This window comes from Panthera uncia, chromosome X (assembly GCF_023721935.1).
Source record: "Panthera uncia isolate 11264 chromosome X, Puncia_PCG_1.0, whole genome shotgun sequence".
NCBI lineage: Eukaryota > Metazoa > Chordata > Mammalia > Carnivora > Felidae > Panthera > Panthera uncia.
Window position 1 is genome coordinate 112,963,093 of NC_064817.1, and position 16,151 is coordinate 112,979,243.

Below are 16,151 nucleotides of genomic sequence, written 5' to 3' on the forward strand. Positions count from 1 at the left end.
CGACAGTGAGATTTCACGGTCTCAGTCCAGATTTTGGGTTTACTTGCTGCTACCGTAGAACACCTCTGCCTGCCTCCCAACACACACACACACACACACACACACACACACACACACACACACACACCAGTCTATCTCCATTTATATGCAGAAATGCTTTTGCTCTGTAAGTGGTAGAAGAGGGAGAAAGTTTTGATGAGAGATTTATGTGAGGAGGTATAACCACTATGGGTTTATTTCAGTGTTTTTAGTGACTAAACTATCCCCTTATTATGGTTGTACTGTAATTTATTTGATGGGCATTTACTTTGTTTTCAGGGTGTTTTTTTTTTGTGAACAATATTAAAATGAACACCCTATTACTTATGCTTTTATATACTAGTGGGATTGCTGAGTAAAAGGACATATATAAATATCAGGGTAAGTATATATAAGAGCAAATATAAACGCAAATGTGAATACAAATATAAATCACCAGATTGCTTTCTAAACTATTTGTAATGTTTCACATCTCTACTATCACTGGGTAATTTTTCTAATATTATCCACCGAATGGGTACAAAATGGCATTTGTTACTTTAATTTAGATTTCCTAACTACAAGTAAAATTTGATCATCTCTTCACGTATCTGTTAGCCATTGGGTCTGCTCTTTTGTGAAGTGTCTATTAATCGTTTTTTGCCCATCTTCCTTTTGTATTATCTTTTCCATACCACTTTATGGTAGCTCTCTGTACACTGTAGCATTTTATTTGTTTCTATAATCTGTCTATGAATTTTGTTTGTGGTGTTTCTGCAATCAAAATTTCTAATTGTATTGTCAAATATGTTTATCTTTGGTTTCATAGCCTTTTGGTTTCCAGCCTTGGTTTAAAAGCCTCCATGAATCCCAAATTACAGATTTAATTTCATTTGTTCTCTTACAAGATTTTATGGATTGATTACATATGAAACTGGAATTTATTTGGGGGTATAAGATAAAGACCCACTACCAATAGCTTCCAGGTGGATTGCCAAGTGTACTAGGACTGTTAAACAATTCTTTTCGGACAGAATCAAACAATGTACAAGTGTTATGTATTAAAATCTCATAGATACTAATATATATCTCTGTACTCTTAGTATGTTCTAGTGATAGGTTTTTCTGTTTCTTTACCAAAACCTATTTATTTCATTATAGAGACTCTATATCATGTTCTTACATGTATTAAGGAAATAGTTTTCACTTCTCTTTTTATTTTTATTGGTTATTTTGGAGCACATATAATCATAAAAATTTAAGATCATTTCATAAATTTCCCAAAATAAATCTGTTGGGATCCAATATTAATTGCATTAAATTTACACATTAACTTCAGAAATTAACATTTAATGGTTTTAAATCTTCTACAGGGAGACGGTGACATAAATGTTGTCCACACAGTTGCTTATAGTTAACAAGAGTGAATTAGATCTATATATATTTATGTAGATGAAATTTATATGAAATTTATATATGAGTTTAACAAATATTTGGGAAAAGTTTGCAATTAGCAAGAATCGCGCCTCAGATAAACCTCATTGGCTACGATACTGCCACTGCACAAAGCTAGTTTAACAAATATTTGTAATGTATAGCAAAGCATTAACATCTGGCCAATATAGATGGTGGGTACACAGGTTATATTCATTTCTGCAATTTTCCGCAAGTTTGAAGTACCTCATAATTTATTCATTACTTTTTAAGTGCATTTATTTTTGAAGTTCAGAAATCTCACTGGTATATGGCGAAGCGTTTGTTGTTTTTCTTTCACACTGCTGGCTCTTACTGTATTCTTTTGAGCTGAAAACTCAAGTTTTTTCTTTATTTTTTTAATGTTTATTTATTTTTGAGAGAGAGAGAGAGAGAGAGACAGAGTGGGAGTGGGAGAGGGGCCAAGAGAGAGGGAGACATAGAATCGGAAGCAGGCTCCGGCTCTGAGCAGTCAGCACAGAGCCTGACATGGGGCTCAAAACCACGGAACTTTGAGATCATGACCTGAGCCCAAGTCCGACGCTTAACCAACTGAGGCACCCAGGTGCCCCGGATCATTCAAGTTTTTATTCAGCTTGGGGATACTTTTCTTCTAAGTTTCTTCCTCCATTAGTTCTTCCTTCTCTCTATCACTTGTATCTATTAGACTATCTGGCTCTACTATTTATGTTTTCTTTACTCATTATTACCGTATTGACATTTTTCTACGTAAAAAAATTTTTCTAAGTTTATTTATTTATTTTGAGGGAGAGAGAACCAGTGGGGGACACGCAGAGAGAGAGGGGGGGCAGAGGATCTGAAGCAGGCTCTGTGCCGACAGCAGAGAGCCCCATGCGGGGCTCAAACTCACGAAACAGGAGATCACAACCTCAGACAAAGTCTAACACTTAACCGACCGAGCCACCCACGTGCCCCAACATTTTTACACTTTTCCTCTCTATTCCTCTTCTAGATTCACTATATTCATTCTTTTAATCTGATGCTAACTGAATGCTGCATTTCCGCAAGCATTTATCCAAGAAATCTTTATTTATACTTTTCTGATATCTCTTCAATTCTAATCTAGAATTTGCCTCAGTGTGTTTCATCTTTTCTCCACTAAACGTGTTTGGATTCTGTACTGAACGTTCAGTGTTATTCCCCCCACTTCAAGCTGCTAGTTTCCCCTTAAACGTGAAGCAATTATACTACCTGCTTCTTTGTGGGCCTAAAAAGTTCTCCCTGCTTATTAGTCAGCTAGAATGAGCTTCTTCGGCACCTCTGTGTGTCCATCTGCCAGAGTCTCATAGGCAATGCTGGGTCACGAGCAGCAGGGGAACATCTCTCTCATTTGTAATATAGCAGATTAGTACAAGTCAGCTGGAAGGCCCGAATACCAGCTCATGGCAACATAACTTCTAGGGCTGGAAGCAGACAGCAGTCAAGGTTAATTCCTACCTACCATCTATGTGTGTCGAACAGATACACTCTGGCCGTACGCAGATCTTCAGTTAGCAAATCCTCCCAGAGAGATAGGAGTCCTCCCAAGCAAAATATTCCTCATTCTTGTTCCATCCCTTCACTACGACAAATAGTGAAATAGAACCTTTCTTCCAATGGATCATATCGATAAGATATGAACAAGAAGCTCAGCAGGGAGACCAAACTTTGTTGACCTGCTTTAGTACATTTAAAAAGACAACATTTAGGGGCACCTGGGTGGCTCAGTCCATCAATCGTCCAACTTTGGCTCAGGTTATGATCTCACGGTTCCTGAGTTTGAGCCCCACAATGGGCTCTCTGCTGTCAGTGCACAGCCTACTTCAGATGCTCGGTCTCCTTCTCTCTCTGCACTTCCCCTGCACTCTCTCTATCTCTCTCAAAAATAAATAAACATTTAAAAAAGAGCACGTGACATCCAGATGCTTACGCCACCCTAAGCAATAAATATAAATTATTGCTATCAAGTAACAACTCAAGAGGTAATTTGTGGGAATCTGGGCACAAGTAGAGCTCCTCCAGGGACCAGGTCAAAACTCTATCTCAGTCTCTTAAACAAATGGTGTTGAGAACACTGGGCGGCTACATGCAAAAGAATGAAACTGGACCAGTTTCTTACATCATTCACAAAAATAAATTCAAGATGAGTTAAAGACCTAAATGTGAGACCTGAAACCATAAAAACCCTTCTCTTCGAAGACAGGCAGTGATTTCTCTGATATTGGCCATAGCAACATTTTTCTAGATCTGTCTCTTGAGGGAAGGGAAATAAAAGCAAAAATAAACTATTGGGTCTATATAAAAATAAAAGGCTTCTGGGGTTCCCGGGTGCTCAGTCAGTTAAGCGTCTGACTCTTGATTTCAGCTCCGGTCGTGATCTCACCAATCTCTCTCTCCCTCTCTCTCTCTCTCAAAATAAATTAAACATTTTTATAAAATTAAAAAATAATGAAAAGCTTCTGCACAGTGAAGGAAACAATCAACAAAACTAAAAGGCAACCTACTAAATAGAAGATATTTGCAAATGACATATCTGATAAAGGGTTAGTATCCAAAATATATAAAGAACTGATACAACTCAATACCCTTAAACCAAATAATCCAATGAAAAAACGGGCAGAAGACATGAACAGAAATTTCTCCAAAGATACCCAGATGGCCAATAGACACATGAAAAGATGTTCCACATCACTCATCATCAGGGAAATACAAATCAAAACTACAATGAGGTATCACCTCACCCACATCAGAATGGCTAAATTCAACAACACAAGCGACAACAGGTGTTGGTGAGGAGGCAGACAAAGGGGAACCCGCTCGCACGGTTGGCGGGAATGCAAACTGGTTCAGCTACGCTGGAAAACAGTAGGGAGGTTCCTCAAAAAGTTAAAAATAGAACTACCCTGTGATCCAGTCATCGCGCCACTGGGTATTTACCTAAAGAATACAAAGAGACTAATTCAAAGGGGTATATGCGCCCTGATATTTATAGCAGTATTATCTGCAATAACCAAATCATGAAAATAGCCCATGTCTATCAACTGACGAATGGGTAAGGAAGAGGTGGTATAAAAATACAATGGAATATTAATAAGCCATCAAAAAGAATGAAATCTTGCCATTTGCAATGACATGAATGGAGCTAGAGAGTATAAGGCTAAGCTAAATAAGTCAGAGAAAGAGAAATACCGTATGATTTCACTGATATGTGGAATTTAAGAAACAAAACAAACAAGAAAATGGGGGAAAAGAGAGACAGAGAGGCAAACCAAGAAACAGACTCTTAACCATAGAGGACAAACTGATGGTTACTAGAGGGGAGGTGGGGGATGGGTGAAATAGGCGATGGGATTAAGGAGGGCACTTGCTGTGATGAGCAGCGAGTGATGTATGGAAGTGTTGAATCACTATACTGTACGCCTGCAACTAATATAACTGTGTATGTTTACACCGGAATTAAAATTAAAAAACTTAATAAAAAATGTATCTCAGGGTTGATTTCCCTTCACAGAGTACCCAGCATAGAAGCCAGGAATACATGGGCACCTTGTAGATTTCATTCTACGGGCGTCTCCTCAGATGACAACGCTTGATACGGACATAGACATGACCGTGGGAGGTACTGTCATCAGCGAATGTCTCTAGGAGGCTTTTCCAGCAATGGATGTAAACGAGTAGGAAATAGAACAAGAAAGCAAGATCAAGGGGGATACTGTGCAGTGAACAGAGCTTCCAGACAGTCAGACTTGGTTGCGATTACACATGAGAAATCCTTCTTTGAGAACCTGCAGAAATAACTGAGGTACATTGTGGGCAAGAGGACCAATCATGTTGTTTGTATCTAGGCAATAGATATTTGGGTAGCTTGGTAATAATAACAAGCAACCCTTCTCACGTGATTTCTCTGTGCCAAGAAATGTGCCACATGACTTCTACTTGTATTAATTTATTTTATCCTCTCACTTACTCTCTGTGTTTGTTACTGCTGTCACGCCCTATTTTACAGGTGAGGAAACTGAGACTAAAGAGGTTAAATGACCAGTCTAATGTCACACATCTTCAAAATCTGTGTACTTTTACTCCCCACTTTCTGTATTATCATATATTTCCGTGTGAACTGGGAACTTCACGCAGGGTAAATACTGAGGCCTGTAACACTACCTGTCTGTAAATTAATAGGCACTGAAAAGAGTTTTAAAAGACACAGAAACATCCTCTGAAAGAGACAAGCCAGTTAACTAGGGGTTAAGTTGTCAACAAGTTAGTCAAAGGCTGTCACAAGGAAACCAATCACAGACCCTCTACAGGATCCGATTTGAGTGACATCTATTAAAAGATACTGCAAACACTGAAGACCCATCCATGTGAAGATTTACCAAAGGCTTTTTTTGGCTCAAGATGGTAAACTGACCATGAATTTAACCCAAGTTCAACAGGCAAGCACTGAATATGTGCCTTGGATTTCACCGGAAATAAACTGATGAATGCTCACAGGAAGTGTTGAATGACTGGATTAGAGCAAAGGTAAAATGGGCAAAATTTGCGAAACAGTGTATTTCCAAAAATTTTTCATCGTGGGGATAAGAAAACTACAACTTCACAGGAAACGAAGCTAGCCTCTTGATAACTAACTTTGTAGAAAAGTTCCTAAGGAAAATTCAGAAATACTACTTTGAATGAGCTAAGCTACCCAAGTTCTAGGCTTCAGATCCTTGAATTGGCCTAAATCCTCTGAACCGTCAGAGCCAAATGACCAATTGCTCTTTGTGCTTATATGAGGTTCTTTACATATGTAAAGAAATCTCAGGGATCTCAACACAACCACCAACCTTATTAACTGCAATGTCCATCAAGCAGAATGAATGGGAATCAATTCATAAACTCTCTTTTAGAATTCAGAGTGGGTTATAGAAAGCAGACCCAGACAGTTTTTGTCACGATTAGAGATACAAGTAAGACGTTTCAGAAAAGTAACTTTGCACCAGAAAGAGAAACAAGGGAAATGGATACCTAACCTCAACTGCTCTTCCTTATAAGCAAGTTAGCAGTTAATAAGTGATAGTTCATAGAGTTGGGCACAAAATACCATTAACATATATTAGGTTGCTTTGTGATCAATCTTGAAGCCTTCTCTTATAGTCACACAATCACTACAGCTATACAAATAGGGATCTAATGTAGATTTCTTGTGTTTGCTTAATCACTAAAGACGTTAAACTATAATCCATCCATGTATTCATCCATTCAACCACTATTTATTGATCTCCCACTATGAAATGGGGGCAGAGCAACAAACAAAACAGACAAAAATCTCTTTTTCCTAACCAACACTGTAAGAGTTGTATTTGAAGAAAATAATTTCCCTTTTCCTTATTTAGTGATATTTCCACAGTGGCTTCCTGACAAAAGTGTTGTTATAAATACACACAGAGAAAATTTCATTAGTCTTGACCGGGGGTTAGAAAACTTTCTCTACAAATATACAGATAGTGAATATTCTCAGCACAAATACTTGACTTTGCTCTTGTAGCAACAAAGCAGCCACAGATGATATGTAAATGGATGAGTGACTGTGTTCCAATATAACTGTGTTTTACAAAATCGGACAGTAGGCTGGATTTGGCCTATGGGCTCTAGTTTTTTGACTCGTGGCATCATTCTCCGGTTAAAAGAAAAAACCTTAATTTATTAGAAATGGATTTTCAGATGAAGTGACTTACTTTTACAGTGAAATTATACATACATACATGGATGGCCTTAATAAATTAAGGCACAAGATTCTCTGAACTTGCAATCTATGCATTTATGAACCATAAATCGATTCAATTAATGACAAATAATTGATGGCAGAAAGCTGTTGAATTGTGCCGCCAGGAAAACCCAGGGAAAATCTGTCTTTAGATCAAGCTCATAGTGGAAGACATTTTTCTCACCGAAAAGATACAAAAATTCTTTCCGATTCCAAACATTCAAAAAACTCTGGTCACACAGAGAGCAGTGGAGCCACGGAAAGAGTGCAAATATGGTTCCGTAACATTCTGATTTGAAATACAGAGCTGCAGCATACCTCTAGAGATGGAGGTTTTATACACTTGAGAAAAACTCAAATTCTAAGAATTCCGTTCCCAGCCAGTGCATAAGCAAAAACATAAGACTTCACAATAACATCCCTGGAAACCCTCATTACTAAGTACGAGTAGGACGGGAGCAGTGGGACACACAGACTAGGTAGGGCCCATATGAGACCAGAACCCTTCCCTTAGTCATACTGATGAAGGCTATCAGCAATCCCTTACTGAGGAAGAACCACAGAATGAGAATTCCAGCCCCCTCCACATCTTGTTTCTTATTCCAGAACACAGCATTAGCCATTCTCAACTGATACTTTTGTAATCTTCGTGGAACTCCTGAGTCAAAAAGCCTCTGTGAGTGCAATTAAATATTGATACCCGAATGTTTCAGGCCCTGCCTGATTATTAGAGTGTAGACTCTGCCCACAGAAGCCAACTCTAATGGGTTTCTACCGATCCGCGATGGGACAACGTGATGATCAACAAAGATAATAAGTGCGTTGAACTGATAAACATAAAGTACATAAACATCTTGGAGTTCATAATACTAAATAATAACTCACTGGACACTGTTGGAGATTGTAGACAACTCATTACTATGCAAATCGATAGAGGGGAAAAAGTAAACATTTACCTTACCTTTCTTATGCAGCCTCAGGGTATCCAAATAGTTGGAAAAAAAAAACACATTTATTTTTTATAATAGGATTCTAGCGAATAAAGGCAGAATGAAGGATGGTATTAGGAAAAACACTTTTGCAACCCTGAATATCGTAATGGAACAAAGCCATGATTATCATTGTTAAGACCATCAGATGAAATATTGATGAGAACTTTATGTTCTGAAGGCATTGATGAATCTTGAGATCACTAAAAATGGGACATCCCAATATTAATTGTCTCATGATTTCTTGCAAGAGAAAGTACACAAAACCATATACAAAGTACTCACATAAAATACAACTTAACCTGAATCTGATCATGCTTCCAGATCTAACTCATAGTTTGCAGAAAATACAAGATAAACGTACCACAAAATATCAGCAAAAACCAGGATGGGAACCATTCGACAGGACAAAGGACCTATTTTCTCTAATAAATTCATTGCCTGATAAAGAGGGATTTGGGGACTATTTCAGAATACACGAGACAAGACAGATCAATCAAATGAAAACCAGCTGTAAAGAGACGTTTTAAGACAATCATGGCTATCAAAACATGAACGGAGTATTACATGATTTTAAGTATTATTAATTTTGGTAGATGTGATAGTGACATAACGGGTATGCCAAAAAATGTTCTTAGAAGTTGGCAATGCATACAGAAGTACTTACAAGTTAAATTATGTGATGTTTGGAATTCAATCTAAAATACTCCCCGTCAAAATGTGGGGGGACTAGATGATACAAGATAAAATGTTGGTAATCACTGAAACTGGTTAATGGATACATGGGAATGCATTATAGTAACATTATTTATTCTAATTTTATGTAGGTTTGCCAATTTGGGGGGATAAAGAGTTAAAAGATGCTGGTACCCAGACTGGCAAAACCAAGTAATTTACACTCAATATCGAAAGTTAACAAAATGAGACTTGTTTTGAATTGGATCAGCTTATATGTTATACTCACGTACAATCAAGGATGCTATTTTTTATTTGAAATTACTCAGTATTTTGGCTCAATTTTCTAGTCATTAATTACTAAATAGTCAATAAGCTAGATTTATACTTCATAAAGCCATTTCCCGCTTTCCCATTATAAAGATCTGTGTTTCATTCTCTGTGTGGACATTCATGTTAATCAAATTATCAATATCTGTTCAAATCTCAAAAACTGAACATCATATAAACACAAAGAGCTGTTGATTATTAAGAAGTCAGAGACAGGTCAATGCACTGAGAATGTGTTTGTGCAGACAGTCAATCATGCTTTCATTACCAAAACCTCGGTATGTAAGAAACGTTAAATGGTATTTTTAAACACGGGCATAGCAAAGACAAAGCAGTGGTGACATGGAACCCAACATGAACATATTTCAAAAGACTATGACAAACGACACCAAATCCCAGGCGGAGTATCTCTTCATAGAGTAGCGTGTCTTTATAGGGAAACGAGAGGTACATTTTAATTTTCTTCTTTGATTTCTTTTGCATTTTAAAATTTCTCCAACAAAGATATATCACTTATGAAATCAAAGTTAATTTTGAGAAAATAAATGCAGACATACGTGGGAAGATGTCCGACATTCATCAGATGACATCCTGTGAATGTGAGTTTAGTCTATATGCACGAAATACAAAGAAAAGGCGTTCAGGATCGGAAAAAGGACAAGACTCTCAGGCTGGTAAAGGCTCTGTTCTCTAAAAATATTAACGGGGTGTCCGGGTGGCTCAGTCGGTTAAAAGTCCAGCTGCGGCTCAGGCCAGGATCTCACGGTTTGTGAGTTCATGAGTTCGTGAGTTCAAGCCCGGCAGTGGGCTCCCTGCTGTCAACACGCAACACGGAGCGCGCTTTGGATCCTCTGTCTCCCTCTCTCTCTGCCACTCCCCCACGCTCGCTCTCTCTCTCTCTCTCTCTCTCTCAAAAATAAACAAACATTTAAAAGAAATATTAAGAAATAAGATGATGTAGCTACAGGCAACCTTTCTAGAGAAGAACAGGAAAGTTTTGCTTGTTGAGGTTGTATTACGGACCAAGTCACTTGCAAAGACCACTTAGTCAGGAGCTTTTGCCTGTTTTTGTTCATTGCTTCATCCCTGGGACTTCGAGAGTGGCTGGTGCATAGTTGGCACTTACATATTGGTTGAAGGGAGGACTAAACGAGGGTATTTTCTCAGTCTCTGCAAATAATCCTTCGAAACAGGCGATGACGGAGGGATGGTAGAGAGGTAAGTAACTTGCGCAAGGTCACAGAGGCAACGTAGACTGGAACCAAAAGTACCTGACCCCCAAAAGTGGTGGTGCCATCCACACAAACTCACTGAAACTGAGTGTTTTGTAATATTATTTACATGTTACTAGTAAGATTCAGGAACACCAGTAGGTATCATTTGGAATCGGTCAAACTACAATGAATACTATAAAAGTCAGTCTTACTCTTGCAGACTGTAGCATGTGACGAGATGACACAGAAACGGAGAAGGTGCTGAAGAGAAATGGTCAACAAAAGACCTAGAAAATAAATCTATGTAACGTGACCCCGGAGGTGTGCTGAATTGTGCAATACCAAATTTAAGGCTTGCAAAACTTCAGGAAAGGGAAAGAAGATCCCATGATGTTGAAGGCACAGACATTTAAAGTCATAGCGAAGGCTATAAAAGGAATTTCAGGAGGGGGAACAAAGTGAGGAGGACTGAGAAAAGAGCACTCAGATCTACTCTATCATCTTACTGAATTCCTGTCCTCCTGTTACCTCACATCCAAACAAGTGGCTATATTAGTAAAGGAGACATTTATCTTTTTTTAATTGTAAAAAAAAAATTAAATGTTTTTTTTTTTTTTTAATTTTTGAGAGAGAGACAGAGTGCAAGTGGAGGAGGGGTAGAGAGAGAGGGAGACACAGAATCCGAAGCAGGTTCTAGGCTCTGAGCTGTCAGCACACAGCGCCACACAGGGCTCGAACTTGTGAACCACGAGATCATGACCCGAGCCGAAGTTGGATGCTCAACTGACTGAGCCACGCAGGCGCCCCGACACACACTTATCTGCTGAACCATGCCCCCAGTCTCTTGTTTTCCGCAAATGTTCCTTTCTTCCTGCCCCTCACCCCCCTCTCCAGCATACAAGGTTACAGAGAGAGGAGCTATCTTTTCACAGTATCACCCTATCTTCTTTTACCACAACTTTTGGTCCCAGAATTGGGTGTCTGAACCAAAAATGAGAACCCCTCCCCCACAAATTTGATAAAGGTGCTGCTTCACCGGAGGAGCCTCTGCTTCTGGAATAATACCCAGTATATACTAGCTGCTCAATAAAAACATTCTAATTAATGAGTGACTAAGTAAACACAATTCTGGCAGTCATACTCAGGATTAATCAGAAAAAGCAAACTGTATGTACTTACACAGAGAAAATGAAAACACAAATTCAAGAAGATATATGCATTCCTATGTTTACTGAAGCATTATTTACAATAGGCAAGATACTGAAGCAACCCAAGTGTCCAGTGATAGATGAATGGATAAAGAGGATGTGGTGTGTATATATACACAGACACTGGAGTATTACGCAGCCATAAAAAGGATGAGATCTTTCCATTAACAACAACACGGATGAACCTAGAGGGCGGTATGCTGAGATACATTGGGCAAAGAAGAAAAATACCATATGATTTCACTTTTATGTGGAATCTAAAAAACGAAACGAACACACAAACCAAAAGCAGAATCCGACCTATAAATACACAGAGCAAACGGATGGTCGCCAGAGGAGAGTATGGTGGGGGGTGGGCCAAATGGGTGCAGGGAGGGGGCGGTACGAACTTCCAATTATGGAATGAATAAGTCACGAGAATAAAAGGTACAGCATAAGGACATATAGTCAATGGCACTGTAATAGCGTTGTGTGGTGACCGATGGTAGCTACACTTGTGGTGAGCACAGCATAATGTATAGAGTTGTTGAATCGCTACATTGTACACCTGAAATTAATGTCACATTGTGTGTCAAACCTCACACAGCTCAGAAGGGCACCCAACGAAGAATAAAAGTCCCCCGTCCTCGTCCCCTGAATCCCGTGTTCTCGTACAGTCATTGCTAACAGTTTTGTTGGCCTTCAGAGCAAACATGTTTGTTTGTATACAAACATACATGTTTTCATGGCACACGTGAAGTTTTATAAGGTATCTCGTTTTGCCTCTACTTATCTATTTTCCATCCCCCTCCACCCTGCTCTTTTCCCAAGCAGACTGAAGTATACAGATGACATCACCCAAGGCCTCTTGCCCTCTGGATTTCCAAAGGGTTTAGCCAGTGGGAGGCTCTGGGAGAAGATGAGAAGAAGGTGAGTTACACAGGAACTGTTATCTCTGGGCTCCCTCTTTGCAAGGGCGCTTTACCTTTGCCGCGTCCCTCTGCAGAAGAAACTACTCTTCGCGCTAATGCTATGACCCACCTGCATCTTGGTAATTAACTGCTTTATAAATAAACCCTCTTCACATTATCCTAATTTGGTGGATCATCAGTTTCCTGCTGGGATCTGACTGATACGGGTATCATGCTCTATATAGTGTAGTGTCCTTGATTTTTCCACTGGCATCATCTTACTGCTTCTGTGAAGCAAATTGTTCATCTTCCAACATCTCTGTAGTTGGGATGCATCTTACAATTAATATTACATCACGGCCTAACTCTCAGAGTTTTTACTTCCTTACTGGTATATAAAATAGTGGTGCCTCTTAGAATTGATGAAATACAATGAGATATCTTGGACCTCTATGCGTATCTGTACAAAAAGATATGGTACAGAACATGTGATGGGGAAAATTCGTTGTGGGGGCTTCTGGGAGATAAGGCAAGCCACGTATGCAAGCCCAGATACCTGAGAGAATAGCAGTGCCACCGACAAAATTAGGGCCCTGCGCAGGAGCAGCTGGTTTTCATAGAAGAAAGTACTGAATTTTCAAAAGTCCACTGGGTACTTGGAGGTAAAAGCATTAAGGCTGAGATTAGAAAGCATCCCTGGGAATCATAATAAACTTCTGACAAGCCAGTGTCCTTGGTGTGTACTTGTCTTCGCTCAGGCTGCCATGACAAAATGCCATAGACTTAAAAAGCAGACATTTATTTTCTCACAGTGCTGAAGGCTGGAAGTTCAAGATCAAGGCGCCAGCATGATTTGGTTCAGGGGAGAGATGTCTTCCTGCCTTGCAGGCGGAAGCCTTCTAACTGTGTGCTCACATGGCCTTTCCTTGATACACAGACAGGGAGAGAGGGACAAGGAGACGGGAAGGCCGAGAGAAGCACTCTTTTCTCACAGAGCCACCAATCCTGCTGCATTAGGATCCCACCCTTATGATCTCATCTAAACCTAATCACTTCCCATAGGCCCCACCTCCAAATACCATCACACTGGGGGCTAGGGCTCCAACACATGAATTTGAGGGGACACAATTCAGTCCATAGCATTCTGTCCCTGGTACCCACAAATTCACATCCCTCTTACATGCCAAATGCATTCAATCCATCCCAGCAGCCCAACGACTCTTAACTTGTTCAAGCATCAACTATAAAAGTCCACAGTCTCATCTAAAGAAGATATGGGTGAGATTCGGGGTACAATTCATCCTGAGACAAAATCGCTCCCCAACTGTGACCCTGTGAAACCAGACAGGTGTTGAGCTTCTAAAGTACAATGGTAGGACAGGTACTGGGTAGACATCCCCATTACAAAAGGGAGCACTCAGAAGGAAGACGAGAGTGACAGTCCCAAGCAAGTCCAAAACCTATCAAAGCAAAGTTCATTAGAGCTTAAGTCTTGAGAATAAGACTTTCTGACTTGATGTCTTGCCTTCCAGACCTGCTGGAGTAGCAGCATTACCCCCATGGCTCTAGGCAGCGAGTTTGGTCCCAGTTCCTTTGTGTGAAAGTATTTGGGGACACCTGCCAAAACTCATAGCTTTCTCAATTACCAAATAGTCTGTAAACCAGACATTGTCAGCCAATTTCTAATTTTTACACTATTTCCTATCTCCACACTAGTGAGAAACAAGGATACACGGATGGTTGAAATCGAGTCAAGGAAATAGATGGAGCGACAGCTATGTATGAAGGTGAGTTCGGGATATCTGGTGACTTTTCCTAGTACCCGAGAGCTGATTTTCCACGTTGACCTTTGGTACCTTGCCAAAATGGTCACAACAAATTAGTACAATTCATTGCTGTCATTCAATCCTGGTTGACCACTTTATTCCCTCTTGGCCTAGCTGAAAACTTCTGTCATTCATTCAACTCGTTCAATCGTTAATTCGAGTATATTTTGATCACTTTCACGCCAAATAAAAGCCTGAGCTTTTTTTAATACAACGGGGAATACGACAGGTGCTAACCTTACTGAGCTTAGACACTAGCGGGGTTTACAGAGAAGTAAACAGAAAATTACCACGCAATGTGATATGTGTGGATGGGCAGTGTTCTGGGTGCTGAGAGAACACAGAGGGGCATCTATCCAAGAATGAAAATGTGTTGGAATGGGAGATGTTAGGGTGGTTCAGTCGAGGAAGGAGTGGAGTGCTCTGGGCGGAAAGAATAGTGTGTACACAGGTTTTGAGTTCACAAAAAGAATGTAGCATGCTTAAGGAAACTCAAGACATTTGACTCCTAAATCGCTCAATTAATTAATGGTAACCTTGGTCTGGAACGGTGATTACCAACCGGGAATGACTTTTACCTTCCGCCCAACCCCTAGGGACATTTGGCAACATCCAGAGACATTTTTGGTTATCACAACTAAGTGGGAGTTGCTATAGGCATCTGGCGAGTAGTGGCTAGGGATGCTGTTAAACATTCAGCAAGGCACAGGAATGCCACCCGCCCCCCCCGCAATAAAGAATCATTTGGCCCCAAATAGTGCTAAGGTTGAGAAAACTTGGACTAGATCTCACCGTTCCCCAAGAGTCACTTGTTACAAATGTAAGTACGTTATTAACACTAAAATGATTTATTTAATGACTATTTCCTCTGCTCTACAGAGGCTCCATGACATCCAAGACTATGTTCTGTTCATCGCCATGTACATAATGTCTAGCATATTTTTTAGCACACAGTAGGCATCCACTGATTTGCTTAAAGGGAGATTAATGATTGACCGGGGACAGGGGTGGGCAAAAGTTAAATGAATTGCAAGGAGGTGCCAGATCATGTAAGGTCATATCTCAGGGGACAGATACAAAGGGTGCTATAGAGTACTGAGGGGGGAGCCTTTTCCTTAATGTATTATTAGCCATCTTCCTAGTGTCTGATGTGGAAAGTTGACATTTTCTCAAAGTATTGCAAAATGCTATGCAAAAGCAATTTTGAAAGGAGTTCACTAACCCTTGATTCTGAGCACATTATCACCGTAACCCACTCCTTTAACCGCAAAAGCATTTGTTATTTGTGTGGAATTTCCGGAGGTGCCACTGCTGTTTCATGAAGGGGCTTAGACTTTCTCATGGAAAGAATGGGCAGTGACATGACTAGGCTGTCATTTTAGAATAGTAAGTCTTGCTGTGGTGTTAAAATGGCTTAAAGGAGGAAAGACTGAATGCAAAGAGAACAGTTAACAGACTGCCTTAATGCAACAAGAGATTGTGGGGGCTGAGACAAAAACAGAGGCAGTACAGTTGGAAAGCAGTGTGTGTAATTTTAGATCTATTTGAAAGGGTTACAAGTACGTAAAAGAAGAAGTCAAAAATGATCCTAGATTTCTACCCTGGTAAATTAGGTGGATGTGACAGGAAAGGAAATGGAAGAAGAACAGATTTCAAGGTGAAAATGATTTGTTTTAAATATGTTGAGATTAGGGCATATGAAAACCCTTTGCGTGGAGACAGCTCGCATCTTGTTGCTGACGTTACTCTGAAGTCCAGGGGCTGGTCTGGGCTGGAGAT

At 39.8% G+C, this 16,151-nt stretch overlaps 1 non-coding gene across 1 annotated transcript; it reads right to left on the reverse strand.

The window, feature by feature from the left end:
* Nucleotides 1-1,454: 1,454 nt before the first annotated feature.
* Nucleotides 1,455-1,589, reverse strand: LOC125932500 (U4 spliceosomal RNA). The gene has a single exon (XR_007460648.1). It is a non-coding gene; the product is annotated as a U4 spliceosomal RNA (small nuclear RNA).
* Nucleotides 1,590-16,151: the final 14,562 nt, after the last annotated feature.